The 14,863-nt window shown below is 37.9% G+C and overlaps 1 protein-coding gene across 27 annotated transcripts in view; it reads right to left on the reverse strand.

Annotated features, from left to right (window-relative positions):
- The window catches only part of nrxn3b (neurexin 3b), a 275,664-nt gene that overhangs the window by 61,154 nt on the left and 199,647 nt on the right, over positions 1-14,863 (reverse strand). The window lies entirely within an intron of this gene.

A 14,863-nucleotide genomic window follows, 5' to 3' on the forward strand; every position in this document is an offset into this window, starting at 1 on the left:
CTTTATTTATTTATTTATCATAACAAGCAAATGTTTGATCAAACTGGTAGCCTTTAACATTAATTATTAATTGGTAAACAAAAAAAGTACTGGCACCTCTGTTTCAGAAAGGTTGGTGAGTACTGTATACATATAATACGTACAACTATATGTACAGTATAATATACGGTAAGCACCAAACCAATATATGTATTTCTGTTTTTTGCAAGAATGTCGCAATCCTAAATGTTCATGGTCGCATACCGTAAGCTCCTGTTGATAAGAGTGGTTCAGTGCAATTTTTCCTAGAGTGCATAAGAACAATATGGCTGTATAAGTTAATTTGTATGGATGCCTGCCTCTCTTTGATCTTGGAGTATCATGTGGCACAGATGGGCGTTAATGTCTTGGCCCCTTTTATACTCTTGGTGGAAGGTGTTTCGTGTGCCAGCCCATCTGCAGCAGCAGCAACCCATAGTGCACTATCACTACCTTACGACAGCCTCCAGCAAAGGTGAAAGATCTTCTTTAAATTAGACATCCATGCGAGAAGAAAACCCATGCTTTTGATATGTACCGGTTAAAAGTCAACATCAATCTTTTTATATATATATATATATATATATATATATATATATATATATATATATATATATATATATATATATATATATATATATTTATATTTTATTTTTTTTTCTTCTTTCAAGCAAAGTCACTATTGTGGGAAAGAAGCATTCACTCAGACACACGCAAACAAAAATGTTGCTGGGTTCAAATTCTGGCTGCAGCTACCTCAGTCATCCGGAAAATCAATAGGTAGATCTTGCAACGTTAAACAAAAGTATCCCAGAAGATCAGTTTATGCAAGGGAGCTGTATCGATCAATCTGTACATCGTCCTTGGCCTTTTTTTTTTTTTATATTGAGTCAAATATAATTTTTGAATTAATTGGCTTCTTGTTTGGTCATAGAGGGGGTAGAAAGGTGTTGCTTAACTTGATGCTGCAGTGGGACAATTGTGTGTGTGTGTGTCTAAGGCAAGTTTATCTGTCATAGAAGAAACTTAAACCGTCGTCTCCTGAAGGGAGATTAGACACACGACACCAATTCGGGCCTCATCTCTGATTTTCTCTCTTGTCTTTCATCCGCTCGCTACAAAAGCAAAAACGTTCCATCTGTCCCGTCACTGTCCCATCACTGTCCTCCCGTTGCCATCCTCTTTGCCAGGTTGTGCTCTACTGAGCCATAGCTGAGAACAGGTTATACACTGGTTGTCAAGTGGGGCAGGAATCACAGCACATATTGCTAAATAAAATAAAATATATGTATATTGGGGGTGGGAATCTTTGAATCTCATGATTCGATTTGATTCAGATTTTTAGGTGTGCGATTCGATTAAGAACAATTTTTGATTCACAATGATTTTTGCTTTAATTCATAGATGTTCAAGGAATTGTAATGATCTACTCCAGTCTGACTCGCTAATGCTAATTAGTGCGCTACTCGCGTCACTTTTAGCACTCAAAAGAACGGCTCCACGCTGCAAAAAAACAACTTTTATTGGAATAACTTGATCGTGACTTTTTCCTTCTACTCTCTAATGTGGCTACAACTTAACAGTGTATCAGACCACGTGGAACCCACACTGCCCCTAAGTGGCCAAATCAGGTACAACATGAACAGCGCTCCCAATAAAGGCACACACAAACAAAGGGAAGACAGTATGAAATAATTTAAATAAAATCGATTTTGGGACATTTAAAATTGATTCTGAATCGTACTAAATGAGAATCGATTTTTTGGCACACCCCTAATGTATATGTTATATGAAACTGAATTTCGAATCGCTACTGCCACCGGTGGCTGAAAATTGAAACTGCATTTTCCCTTCTTCACATACACAAGGCACGGACGGACATCCGCGGATAGATGGTGGGAAATTCGAACCCAAATCCTGTCTGAAAACTATTAGCTAGAGGCTTGTGGGAGTTACCATTATATACAGCTAAGGTGTTAATCTACTCATTAAAAAAATGTTTCAGTCATAAATGGTCAAATCAAAAAGGTTATTGTAAAGATATGTTGGGCAAATTGTTACAAAGTGCAGCTTTAAGGCAGATTGAGCAGTAGCAATGATAATCTTTTAAATTCTACTGAAACCTAAATTTGTACGGAAGCAACAGAGGATAACTGCTAATTAGCATATCATCCAAATTGCATGCTGATTGCCGCAATCAGACTCACTTAAATGAAAATGAATCTCAAATCATCTCAAAACATGTCAACAGCCAAGTTTTTACCATATTAAAAAGTAGTGATAATGAGAGCGAGCCTCCACTTTTTAGGTGTTTTCACAAAACATGCAATGCTTTTAAAATGGTATACACGGCTTTAGGAGCATCAAATTAAGGATGTGTTGGTCATGCTGTAAACTACATTGTTTTGTGTTGTTCCAATAGTCTTTCATTGCCTTCTCTCTATGTTCTAAAGGTGGAATGATAGACATGATCCATTGGCTATTTTATGATCATGGAGTTCAAAATTGTGCTATCGCTTTATCATTGGTGCACAAACAACGCTCCCTTGGAGGCTTTTTTCCGAGCAAATGCAATGAGTCACGAGGCCCTTCTTCGCTCCAAATGGCATTATTTGCTGTCCAGGCAGAAGCCTGCTGGAAAACGGCCAGCACAAGTTAAAGCCACGCTACAGCACGGCAACTTCTTATTTCCTTGAAATGTGCCTAATTGCATCATCTGCGTCTCAAGATGTTGCAAACATGCTCGTTGTCATGTTAAAATGACTGCGTCAGACATTTTTTTTGCAGTTCATATGAATGCACCCGGCAATTCAGTCGAACCATATGAAAGGAAGCCCGCCGAACATATTGTATAACCAACAACCCACACGGTTGCTAAAGAAAAGGTCACAAGGTTTTTTTGGTTAGAATTACATTGAAGGGCTTTCACCGCAGTGGCGTCATGGTCACTGACCTGACAGGAAATCTGTATGGGCATATAAGCAAGAGAAATGAGAAAACTGAGAATAGGAGAACTGGAACTTGCTTTTTTCCCCTTTCTTGATAGTAACAGTGTGTGTGAGAGAGAGAGACAGAGACTGAGAGAGAGAGAGAGAGAGAGAGAGGGAGGAGGGAAAGAGAGAGACAGTGGGAGGGAGAGAGAGAGGGAGGGAGGGTGGAAGAGAGCGAGTGAGAGAGAGAGAGACAAAGACTGGGAGGGAGGGAAGGAGGGAGAGAGAGAGACACACAAAGACTGTGAGGGAGAGAAGGAGAAGAGAGAGAAAGACAGAGGGACAGAGACGGAGAAGGAGAGAGAGAGACAGAGGGAGGGGGAGAGCGAGGGAGAGAGAGAGACAGAGACAAAGAGAGAGAGACACAGAGGGAGGGGGAGAGAGAGAGGAAGGGTGGGAGAGAGACAGACTGAGAGGGAGAGAGAGAGAGAGAAGGGAGAGAAAGACTGAGAGGGAGAGAGACAGAGGGAAGGAGAGAGTGAGGGAGAGAGACAGAGAGACCAAGACAGAGAGAGAGACTGGGAGGGAGAGAGAGAGAGAGAGACAGAGACTGGGAGGGAGAGACAGAGAGACAAAGACAAAGAGAGAGAGAAAGAAAGAAAGAAAGACTGGGAAGGAGAGAGCGAGGGAGAGAGACAGAGAGACCAAGACAGAGAGAGAGACTGGGAGGGAGAGAGAGAGACAGATAGAGAGAGAGACAGAGACTGGGAGGGAGAGACAGAGAGAGAGAGAGAGAGAGAAAGAAAGACTGGGAAGGAGAGAGTGAGGGAGAGAGACAGAGAGACCAAGACAGAGAGAGAGACTGGGAGGGAGAGAGAGAGACTGGGAGGGAGAGAGAGACAGAGACTGGGAGGGAGAGACAGCGAGAGAGAGAGAGACAAAGACAAAGAGAGAGAGAAAGAAAGAAAGAAAGAAAGACTGGGAAGGAGAGACAGAGCGACCAAGACAGAGAGAGAGACTGGGAGGGAGAGAGAGACAGATAGAGAGAGAGAGAGACAGAGACTGGGAGGGAGAGACAGACAGAGAGAGAGAGAGAGAGACAAAGAGAGAGAGAAAGAAGGAAAGAAAGACTGGGAAGGAGAGAGAGACACACAGACAGAGAGACAGATACTGCAGGGAGAGACAGAAAGACAGAGGGAGGGGGAGATTGAGAGGGAGGGTGGGTGTTAGAGGTGAAGTGAGAGAGAGACAGAGACTGGGAGGAAGGGAGGCAGTGAGGGAGAGCGAGGGAGAGACAGACTGAGAAGGAGAGAGAGAAGAGAGAGAAAGACTGAGAGGGAGAGAGACAGAGCAGGAGAGAGAGACAGACAGAGACCGGGAGGGGGAGAGAGAGAGAAAGAGAGAGAGAATGGCTAAGGGCAGAAGAGTAGCAGGACAAGAGATGGTAAGATAGAAGACTTGGCTGTCATGTTCTTGGCCATCTGCCCCGACCGTTTGCGGATCAATACAGGACAAACATTCTAGAACCATCTGCGACCCGGTGTTTCTAATAATTCTCTATAATCTCCATCCAGCCGGAAATATAGCATCTTTTATCTTCATAGATGTTTTTTCTGATCATCCCTGCCTTGCCAAAGCCCATTTTGTCTCCTCGGCAATGGAGCTTTGTCGCGGTGAGAGTCAATAACAGGCAGATTAAGTCGACTAAGTTGCACAGGTACTCGTTTTCACATTCACCCTTCATCTCTGATGGCGTGTCACAGGGTATTCTTTCGTTTGAACCGCAAGAACGGGAAAAAACAACTTCCAGCATTTCCCCACATAATCCTCAGCGAATGCATTTGCAGTGTGTACATATCGCACTGTATGCGCATAATATGTGTATGTGCTTCGGAGTGAGACGATCTGGCACGACGTTTAGTAGTGTGAAAGGCATCTTGCGAGATGTATTTCCAAATGTTGACATTCATCACTTGAGCAGGCCCAAATGCATCTCATCATTCTTGTTGTCGAGAATCCAAAAGGGAGTCAATTTGTGAAAATGGGGAGTCTTTTCTCCCCTTCCGGTGCTCTGCCTTCCTCTCTTGTGAAGGCTCAAGTGACTGCAGAGAGTTTAGAATGCCGAGAAAAGAGGATTTACGAGTATTTGGAGATGAGATGGCACCCTGTTGCGTGTTTGTGTGAGATTCACTGACTGTGTGTTGGATGCAGCTCAATCACACCTATCTTTTTTGAGGCTGCTCGTTTATCACTCAGGAAAATATTGGAAAGTGTCTAGAGTTGGCTAAAAAAAAATACATTATGTCATGTTGTATCCCAGCACTTATCCTCCTGATAACTTCTACTTCTAATCTTTTCTTTTTTTGAAAAAATATTTTTTTTCTTTTCTTTTCTTTTTTTAAAAAGAAAAGATATTTTTTAAAAATTGTAATTAATCGCATGACTTCAATCGTTAACTCATGATTAATCACACATTTTATATCTGGCCTAAATTAACAATATATAATAATATATAATAAGCAATAATGCTTTAAGACTTTACAATAAAGTCAAAATTGGCATTTGTATTTTACATTTTTTTTACACAAATACCCCCCCCCCCCCCCCCACACACACACACACACACACATACTGAAAATGAATATCAGTTTCAAATATCGGTTATCGGCCTCTTTGACTACTAATAATCGTCAGTAATAACAGTATCAAGTAAAAAAAAAAAAGTACAAGTTAAAAAAGTGCAGGTTTGCAATCACCATGTCAACACCAACAAAATAGAAATCATGCAAAAGTTTTAGAAGGCCTTTTGAAATGAGTGTGTCTTTATTTATTTATTTTTGCTGATTCCGTGTCTGATTGGTTATCTGTATACTAATATTAAACCATTCCTCTCATTCATATCGGTTTCAAATATCGGTTATCGGCCTCTTTGACTACTAATAATCGGCATCGGTATCAACCCTGAAAAAAACGTATGGGACTATCTCTACTGTAAACAGTAAATCCTTGTTTTGTGGCATGTCACATGCTAAACTAGCAAGCTAGCTCAGCACAGGATCAAGCGGAGGGTTTGTTGCTGTGAGAGGCAACAATAGGCTGTATTTTTTTATTATGTATACTTTATTTATTTATATAGTGTCAAGATAAGCTCATTGTTGAACACGTACAGTCCACATTTACATACTGTTTCCCAAAACTTGAAAACTTGAAGTGATAAACCCAGATTTGTTTGCTTTATTGTTGTAATCTGATTTAAAATTTACTAATGTTTATGCTACACTTAAAAGTGTTTAGTCATTTTCCAACTCTGATCAAAGTAGATATATAGGCCTACTGTAAATTGTCTTTCATATGAATTCATGGTTTAGTTCATTTTTTAATTAATATTTAATTTTAGCAAAAGTAATAAATCATTTTAATTTGTAATGTACTTTACATTTCAAAGAAATCTCAGTCAAAAAAAGGTCAAATTTATAAGACCAAAGCATATGTATAACAAATTTGATATTTTTTTATTGCAATGTAGATTAATTTATTGCTTGTGTTTATAAAAAAAAGAAGAAAAAAAGGACCTTCAAAAAATAATGGTAATATATAATCGCAATATTGAGAAAACATAAAAATCACAATTAGATTATTTTTTTCCAAACTGTTCAGTCCTATACCATAGTGTGTATAACTTTGGTCTATAGGAGCTTTTCTATGAATCCTCTCTCACACTCCAGCTGAATGTAATCCAAATGGCCGGTCTGCTGAGAACACCACAATGGGCTGTTAAGTGTGAAAACAATCATTTTGTGGCACCAAGAAGAAAGCGATGGGGAAGAAAGGTTTGGAGATTAGAAGGAGAAAACGGGTGATGTACGGGTTAGAGACTGACAGAAAGGCAACACGTCATTTGGAATTCACAGTCCGTGTTCGGGCGTGCTGTGCCACGTTTGTGTCTGATCTTGCTTTGAATTCTAAAACACTTGAGTTGTACTCCCAAACTCCTTTCTTCTCTTACTCCTTGCATTTTCAAGTTCAGCTCCTAGGCCATGTTTCACTTTTAACCAAGCTATTATAGTAAGAATAGGTCCAAGGGTGCTTTGAGATATGAGTTTCATTCAGACAACGCTCGTAATTCAAAACACTCATATCATCTTTTCCAATCGAAATATACAGTATTCTGCTGTTTCTCATCACGGATGGCGACCATGGCAATCGCGATTCAGGCCCTCAAAGACAATGTACACGTAGCACATTCTGGCTTGTGACAAGTTTAAAGGCCAGGCGTGGAACTGCCAAGTCGACCGTTTTGACTGAGCCATGCCATTCAAATGTACTGCAAAGTCATTTGAATGTATCGGTAAAGTCGTTCGAACGTATTGGTAAAGGACTACTTAACCAATACATTTGAACAACTTTACCAATATGTTCAAAGGACTTTGCAGTCTGTTCGAACGACTTTCTAGTATGTTCAAACGACTTTATAGATATTTTCAAACTACTTTACCAATTTGTTCGAATGACTTTGCAGTATGTTCGAACGACTTAACCAATATTTTCGAACAACTTCACCAATACGTATGAACGACTTTACCAATCTGTTGTAACAACTTTGCAGTACGTTTGACCGACTTTGAAGTACGTTTAAATGACTTTACCAATAAAGCAGAATGACATTAACTCATTTCAACCCAAAAATGTGTAAACGTTTTTTTTTTTTTAATACTTTGTCCTTCACTTCCAAAAATACGGAAGCGTATTGCATTCACTTGAAGAAAAAACAAGTCCTGTTTTTCTGAATTTTTTTGGGGGGGAGCTTTGTTTTTTTAAGTATTTTTTTTCTGTTTTATTGAATATTTTTTCCCTATTTTTTTGAGTATTTTTTTCTGTAAAAAAAAAAATCCTCTGTTTTTCTGAATATTTAAAAAAAAAAAAAAGGGTTTTCCCTCAGAGATTAGAGAACAAACCACAATACAGTATACTGTACACATTCATTCCTTTATTGAGCGCCAGTAAGTAAACATGACCATCTTATTGCATATGGAGGTATGCGGAAAAAGTGTCACTTGGAGTTCAGAGGTAAAAAAAATGAAATTACTCCGAAAAACAGAACACCAGCTGTTTTTCATAATATGTATTTTTTTTAATCTTTTTTTTTCAGTTTTTTTGAATATTTTTTCCCCTGTTTTGCTGAATATTTTTTGATAGAAAAAATATTCAGTAAAACAGAAAAAAATATTTAGAAAAACAGGAAATAAAATAAAAATACTCAAAACAAAGCTCCCGCCCAAAAATTTGTCAGAAAAACAGGAGGTTTTTTTTTCAAGTGAATGCAATACGCTTCTGTACAAAAATATACACTTTTTTTTTTTAATGATTTTTTTTTTAATATACAAGAGTATACAGAAGGCTTTGGTGCAGCCTCTGACATGAAGAGGCGGCTTAAAGCAGTGGTTTTCAATCGCGGTCCTTGAGTACACCTATACAGCCTGTCTCCCATAGCCGATCATCTAATTAGCAAGCTTCGTATGAAGCCTGATAATGATCCTCAGCTGTGTTGGCTATGGGAGACAAGGAAAACAGGCTGGATAGGGGTACTCGAGGACCGAGTTTGAGAACCAGTGGCTTAAGGCAATGGTAGTTACTACAAAAACGGCCAGTAGGTGGCAGCAGAGTATAAGAGATCAGCCAGGGCCTTGTTGCAACAAGTTTTTTTTTGTCAAGTGTTTTCACCAGGAATGTGAATAATGATGAACTTGGGTATATTCTAATGCTAACTGCTGCAAAACGGAAACAGATGCAAATATACTCTTTAGTCCAAATCCAGTAAAACAGCTGGGAGCGAGCGAAGCGGGTTGCTTCAGTGAAAATGGCTGGCAGTGAATGAGTGGAACTGCACGTTTGAACAACTTTCCCAATATATTCAAATGACTCGAATAAACTGCTTACTTCACATTGCCAGTCCCAAGCCTCCATACGATACAGTACATTCCTGGGTACAAAGCTGGCCTGTTACGGATCCCGTGATAGACTGAGGGAAAACTTAGCAAGACTTGAATATGGAGAAAAGAAAAAAAAACACAATCCCACAGTGCACAACGTTTCGGCCAAACGTTGCATAATTTATGCAACCGACAGCAATCGAGTAAATGTACATTTTGCTGGCGAACCACCACCAGCGCAATTGCTACAAACTGTAATCTCTTTCTGCCTGTCACTTTTTCATCAACATCTTCTATTTCTTTATCATGTGAAAATTGGATTCATGTCCAGCTATGTACCAACATGAGCATCCTTCAGAGGAGGAGGCAATGAAGTGTTTTTTTTCCCCCTCACTGAATTTTATTCATTTGAATCCATAAAAAATACATGAGCGAGGCAAAGGCTAAGGCCGCGAGACCGCATTGCGTTAAGAAGGTTTGTCCGACTTGAGAAGTTATTACTTGTTGTTGTCACCAAATCAGTTGTCTGTGATACATATTTAGCTTGTAAATTTCTGCTACATCAACGATTCCCCTCTCGTATTTGACATTGATTGACAGCGCTGATGTCCCTGAACAGCCTTTGGATCATGTTTGGAGTGTCAGTGCCAGCGTACTGTGGCGTGAGAATTTATTGGATAAGCCGGCACATGGGTGGGTTCGTATGAGAGGCCGACAGGGGAGAAATAAAGAGCGCTCGTGCGACATATGTTTGTGTGTATCCATGCATGGGCTGGTTGAGAAAATACAAGTTGCAAAAAAGGTTTTCGGTGTTTTCATTTAAGCGTGTTTTTATTCAAGTCCAAGTAAAAGCACCTGACATGGGTCGTAATTATTAATGACCGCAGGCAACATCCCGACGTTATCATTCTGTCAACTTTTTTCCTTCGCATGCATCAAACGAGGTGGGTGAGAAACGTACAAGTAAAAGCAATTTTGAAACAGTCTCCAATTCCATCACAGTCGAAACACTGAAGAGCATCTATTTTTTGCTGAGTAACAACACAACACCTCGAGGCGCTCGGCATATGGTGCCGTTTCAATCAGCCTTCAAGCACAGATGCTTTATTTTGATGGTCTTTCTGGAAAAGCTTCAAAAGGTGTGATACAACTCTACAACTCTAAATTTAAAAAAAAAAAAGCCTGCAACAAAACCAAGTACTGAAGAAAAAAAACTTGTATCACCAGTGAAGTTACTACAGATGGTCATTTAAAATAGGAAAAGACAGCAAATAAAATTAGCTTGACACAATTTCGACATCAGTCAGGAGAAGAAAAAACATTTAGTGCCTTGGGTCTCATTTCTCAAGAAATTGTATCCAATTAAGATCAAACTGATTCCACCGCAATCTGTTAATGGGCTGCTTTTGTTTGACTCGTGGAACATCTCAACTCTAGGTGGCCCTTTTTACCTTATCAAAGGACACGGACTAATTCAATCGTAATGAAGTATCAGTTTGACTCGGTAAAATGTCTGTGCCTCGCAAGCTTACATGATTCATGAGTCATAATTCCAGTGACTAGATGGCGGACATCCCTTGAGAACGCCTCCAACCTAAAGACTGTACTTCTCCACCAGAAAGAGATGGTCTAGCAAGAAGCCAGTCAAATTTAGGTCAGGAAAATGCTGTCTTTCAGGTAAAATAGGAAACAGATGATATGCTCATCAGCCACTACAACGCTGATCTTAAAAGTACACAAACAACAGAGACTGTTTTTGCTACAAGAACCGTTGACAGTTCGAGTTATTCAATTTGTTCAATGCTTAACTCATTTGCTCCCAAAAACGTATAAATATGTTATATTTTAAATGTTTTAAGTGTCCAAAACACGTATTGACGCTAGAGCAGACAGAAGGCTTTGATGCAGCCTCTGAACTACAGAAAATGGGTGAAGCAATGCTAGTAATAGCAAAAACAGCCGCAGATGGCAGCAGAGTATACGAGATCAACCAGGGCCATGATGCAAAAAGCCCTTTTCCCCAGTGCTTTAAACAGGTTTGTAAATAAAGATGAAACTTAGCTATATTTTAATGCTAGTTGCTACAAAATGGAAACAGATACAAAGAGACTAATCTTTCTTTTGGTAGGTTCCGTGTTTTTATAGCAATAGGACACAATATTCTGTGGGCCTTGCAAAATCAGTCAAAATCCAGTAAAACAGCCGGGAGCGAAGGGGGTTGCTTCAGTGAAAATGGCTGCGAGTGAATGAGTTAATAGTGTTACAAAGTATGTGGTTATTTTTTGCTTGCTTTCACATAAAATTTTAAGATACTTTTACAATAATCTTCTGTAAATTGTATGTTAGCATCAGCACTACAACCCCTTATGGAAAAAAATGGCTGACTTGCAATTCGATTTTATTATTATTATTATTGTTATTATTTTTATTACGTTCATTTTGAGTTAATTAAAGTTTCTTTAATGCCACAATTTTTTTAACACGCTATTATTATAATTCTAGGAATTCTAGTCACAACGCAGCAGACATGGCCACATTAAAATTTAGCAGTAACAAATGTAATAATAATAATGCATATATATATTTGTGGAGACTGGGGTCAAGTTGTATTTTACAATTTAAAAAATGTGCAGATCAGAAATACTTCATATTAAAAATTAGCTGAAAAGAAAAATACACTGAGCTGTCACCAACGTCTTACAAATTAAATTAGGCCATCTAGTGGCAGAAAAATGACCTCAACACAATAACGCACTCGTTTTTGGGAGTAAAGTACATATTTTTAATTTCAAGTCAATTTTATGAATTATTATGGAATTACTGTATCAATGACTAAAATATGCAGCCATATTTCTATTAGTTCAACATTTAATGTTAAACAAGAGTATGAAACATTTTATTGTATATTTTATTGTAAATTTAGAACATATATAAAATTTCAGATTAATCGTCATTTAACTATTTAAGTCATGTGATTAATTCAGATTAAAAAATGTAACACCCCTGACACCCCTAATTATTATTATTCAATTGTATTATTATTATTATTATTAATAATAATAATAATAATAATATTTTGTATTTGTAATGTACTTTACATTTCAAGAGAAAATTCAAAGTGCAGTAGCAAGTGTCACACCGCGGTGAGGGTGTCTTGTCATTTCCTGTTTTATTGTGAAAAGTCTGACTCCTCTCGTTTCAGGTCACTTGCCTTTCCTCGTGTGGTGTCTGTGTCAACCCTGATCCCTGATTGTTTCCACCTGTTCCCCATTACCCTCATGTGTTAAATAGTCTGCGTTTTCCCTGTCTTGTGCCAAAGTGTTTTCGTTTGAGACACTGAAGCATGCCATAGACCACAGCCTTGATACCCAATTGCCTTGTTGCCTTTATTGCCTTGTCTCGTGAGAGAACCTTTGTTTGTAATTTTGTATAGCTTAGTTTTGTTTAGTCATAGAGTGATTTTTGTTTTTGAATGTAGTTTTGAACTTCCTCCCTTTTTGAGCGCTTTCAGTTAATGTTTGTATAGTCTTTATTTTTTCCCTCTCATTGAAGAGCTTTTGTTTTGTTAATTAAAAGCTGCTTTACCCTCCACCTCTTCCTCTGCGTCCGAGTCCAAAAACAGCCTCGTTGTGTCAGAAAGTAAAAAAAAAAAAAGGTACAAGATAAAAAAGTGCAGGTTTGCAATCACCATGTCAACACCAACAAAATAGAAATCATACAAAGTTTTAGAAGGCCTTTTGAAATTAGTGTGTCTTTATTTATTTATTTTTGCTCATTCCGTGTCTGATTGGTTATCTGTATACTAATATTAAACCATTCCTCTTGGGTGAAGGGGACACTTATGGCTTTATTGATACAGATGCCTTCATCAGTTCTGCTTGTTGGTGCGATTCACACATTGAATCCTAATCAGTTTTATTTATATATATATGGAACAATTCTGGCCACCCAGTTTCTCAGACCTGGAATAATATTGTGTTGTCTCACTATACAGGGCGGAAAGATTACAGCATTGCACGTTTGCCACTTTGCTTTTACCGTTTTCCCGTCAGGAGTGATTCATTTTAACAAATGTCACATGTACTTGTACTCCTTTTTCTATATTCTGAGAATCCTTTCAGCCTTTGGTGAAAAATTATCAGCAAATCACAATGTCGAAACATAATGCCAGCTGTGCCTTTCCTCGTACCGGAAAAAAAAGAATATTGATAAAAAACGGAAGCTTCCCAAACATCCTGTGTGTCAGGAACTTGTCATGTCAGACTTTGATCAGATGAGAATATTGTGGAGCGAGGAAAAGGGAGTTGGAGTGAGGGAATAAATCAATAATGAGCTTACAGCAAGGAGATATGCTGCTGTCATTTGAAGCAAGTTAGGAGCGCTGGTATTTGGAACAGACGAGCGCTTCTGCCGCGGAGCACATTAAAAGCCACTGAAGCTTACCGCAGCTCATAAACACTTCAATACCACTGTTTGTTTAATGTTTGCAATTAGTATTAGGACTACAAAACAGCAAACACAAATTTATTTATTACAGTATTTTTATTACATTATTACATTGCTATTACTTTTTTTATGCGTACAAGCTGAGTACAGTAACAAAATTTATTATTGGTATTCAGTACCATTGTTTGTTTAATGTTTGCAATTAGTATTAGGACTACAAAACAACAAACACTAATTTATTTATTACAGTGTTATTACTACATTATTACTTTGTTATTACACATTTTTTATGTGGACAGTAACAAAACTGAGTACGGTAACAAAATTGATTATCGGTATTATTTGTGTTTGTTTGCTACATAGCTTCCCTGTAGTCTGCCAATATAACAGACCTCTAAACTAAATGGTATTATCAACATTATTACGTGGCTAAATGTGCTAACATGGTTGCAAATTTAATTTAAAATTAATCCAGGTCTGTTTCACAACACTTAACAAGAACTCTTAGGCTTTGTTTTAATAAACATTTCGCAGCAGTGATGGAAAACGTCACACTAATCCCTGTAAATTACTTCTTACATCTCCAAATGGGTGTGTTGCTTTTTTTAGCAGTCCGACATTAGCATTACAATCAAGCATTTAATTTGCGCCGGTAAAACAAGCTGTAAGATATAGTGAAGAAGGAAGAGGAGGTAATGAAGAAACCTGAAGATCAAGGACGCGAGCCGTGATTGTGATTTGCCTTTCAAGTTCATTTCTTTGCATTCAATTTTGGATTCTCCAGACACAAAATGGGACAAATAATGATAAAAGATGTACTTTTCAATTACAGTGAAGTCATATTTTATGAAAGACATTTTTTTCTTCATGTTTTTTTTTTTATAGCGTGATAATACATTTTTAAGCAGACAAGATTTGGTAATTGACCTGGTAATTGCAAAGTGACTGCGGGCCTGATGAGACCTTTAGTAGCGCCTCTATTAAAAAAAGGACCCGCCCCTAACCTTTTCCTTCAATGTCATTATAAGACAACATTGATAACCAAGACCTGACGTCTTCCATTACACGCCGTCGTGGAGTCTTGTCAGCGTCAGCTTTTGGCACACATAAAAACTGGCATTGAACTATAAAGTTAAATACGGTTATATAATTAAAATAAAGTTCTTGTTGATCCTGTATTGTCAGATTTCCAAATGTCAAAAATTTGTGCAATGGCTCTGATCCAATTTGATCCAATTTCAACACCCTGTAAACTAGGGCTGCTCGATTATTAAGAAAATATTAATCACAATTATATTGGTAAGAATTGAAATCATTATTAGAACGGTCATTTATTTTTTGGTCCAAAACAAGAACATTTTTAAACGTAAAAAATATGAAGACAAATAGGAAATTTTGAAACACTATAATTATGCAAGTTCCCTTTGGATTAAACAAAATTGATTACATTTGTTCTTTTAAAATAAAATAAAAAGGTGCAAGTATATACATTTAAACAACTTAAACAACTCAAAATTAGTATTAATTAGGAATGTCAGG

This window comes from Vanacampus margaritifer, chromosome 19, assembly GCF_051991255.1.
Source record: "Vanacampus margaritifer isolate UIUO_Vmar chromosome 19, RoL_Vmar_1.0, whole genome shotgun sequence".
NCBI classification, from domain to species: domain Eukaryota; kingdom Metazoa; phylum Chordata; class Actinopteri; order Syngnathiformes; family Syngnathidae; genus Vanacampus; species Vanacampus margaritifer.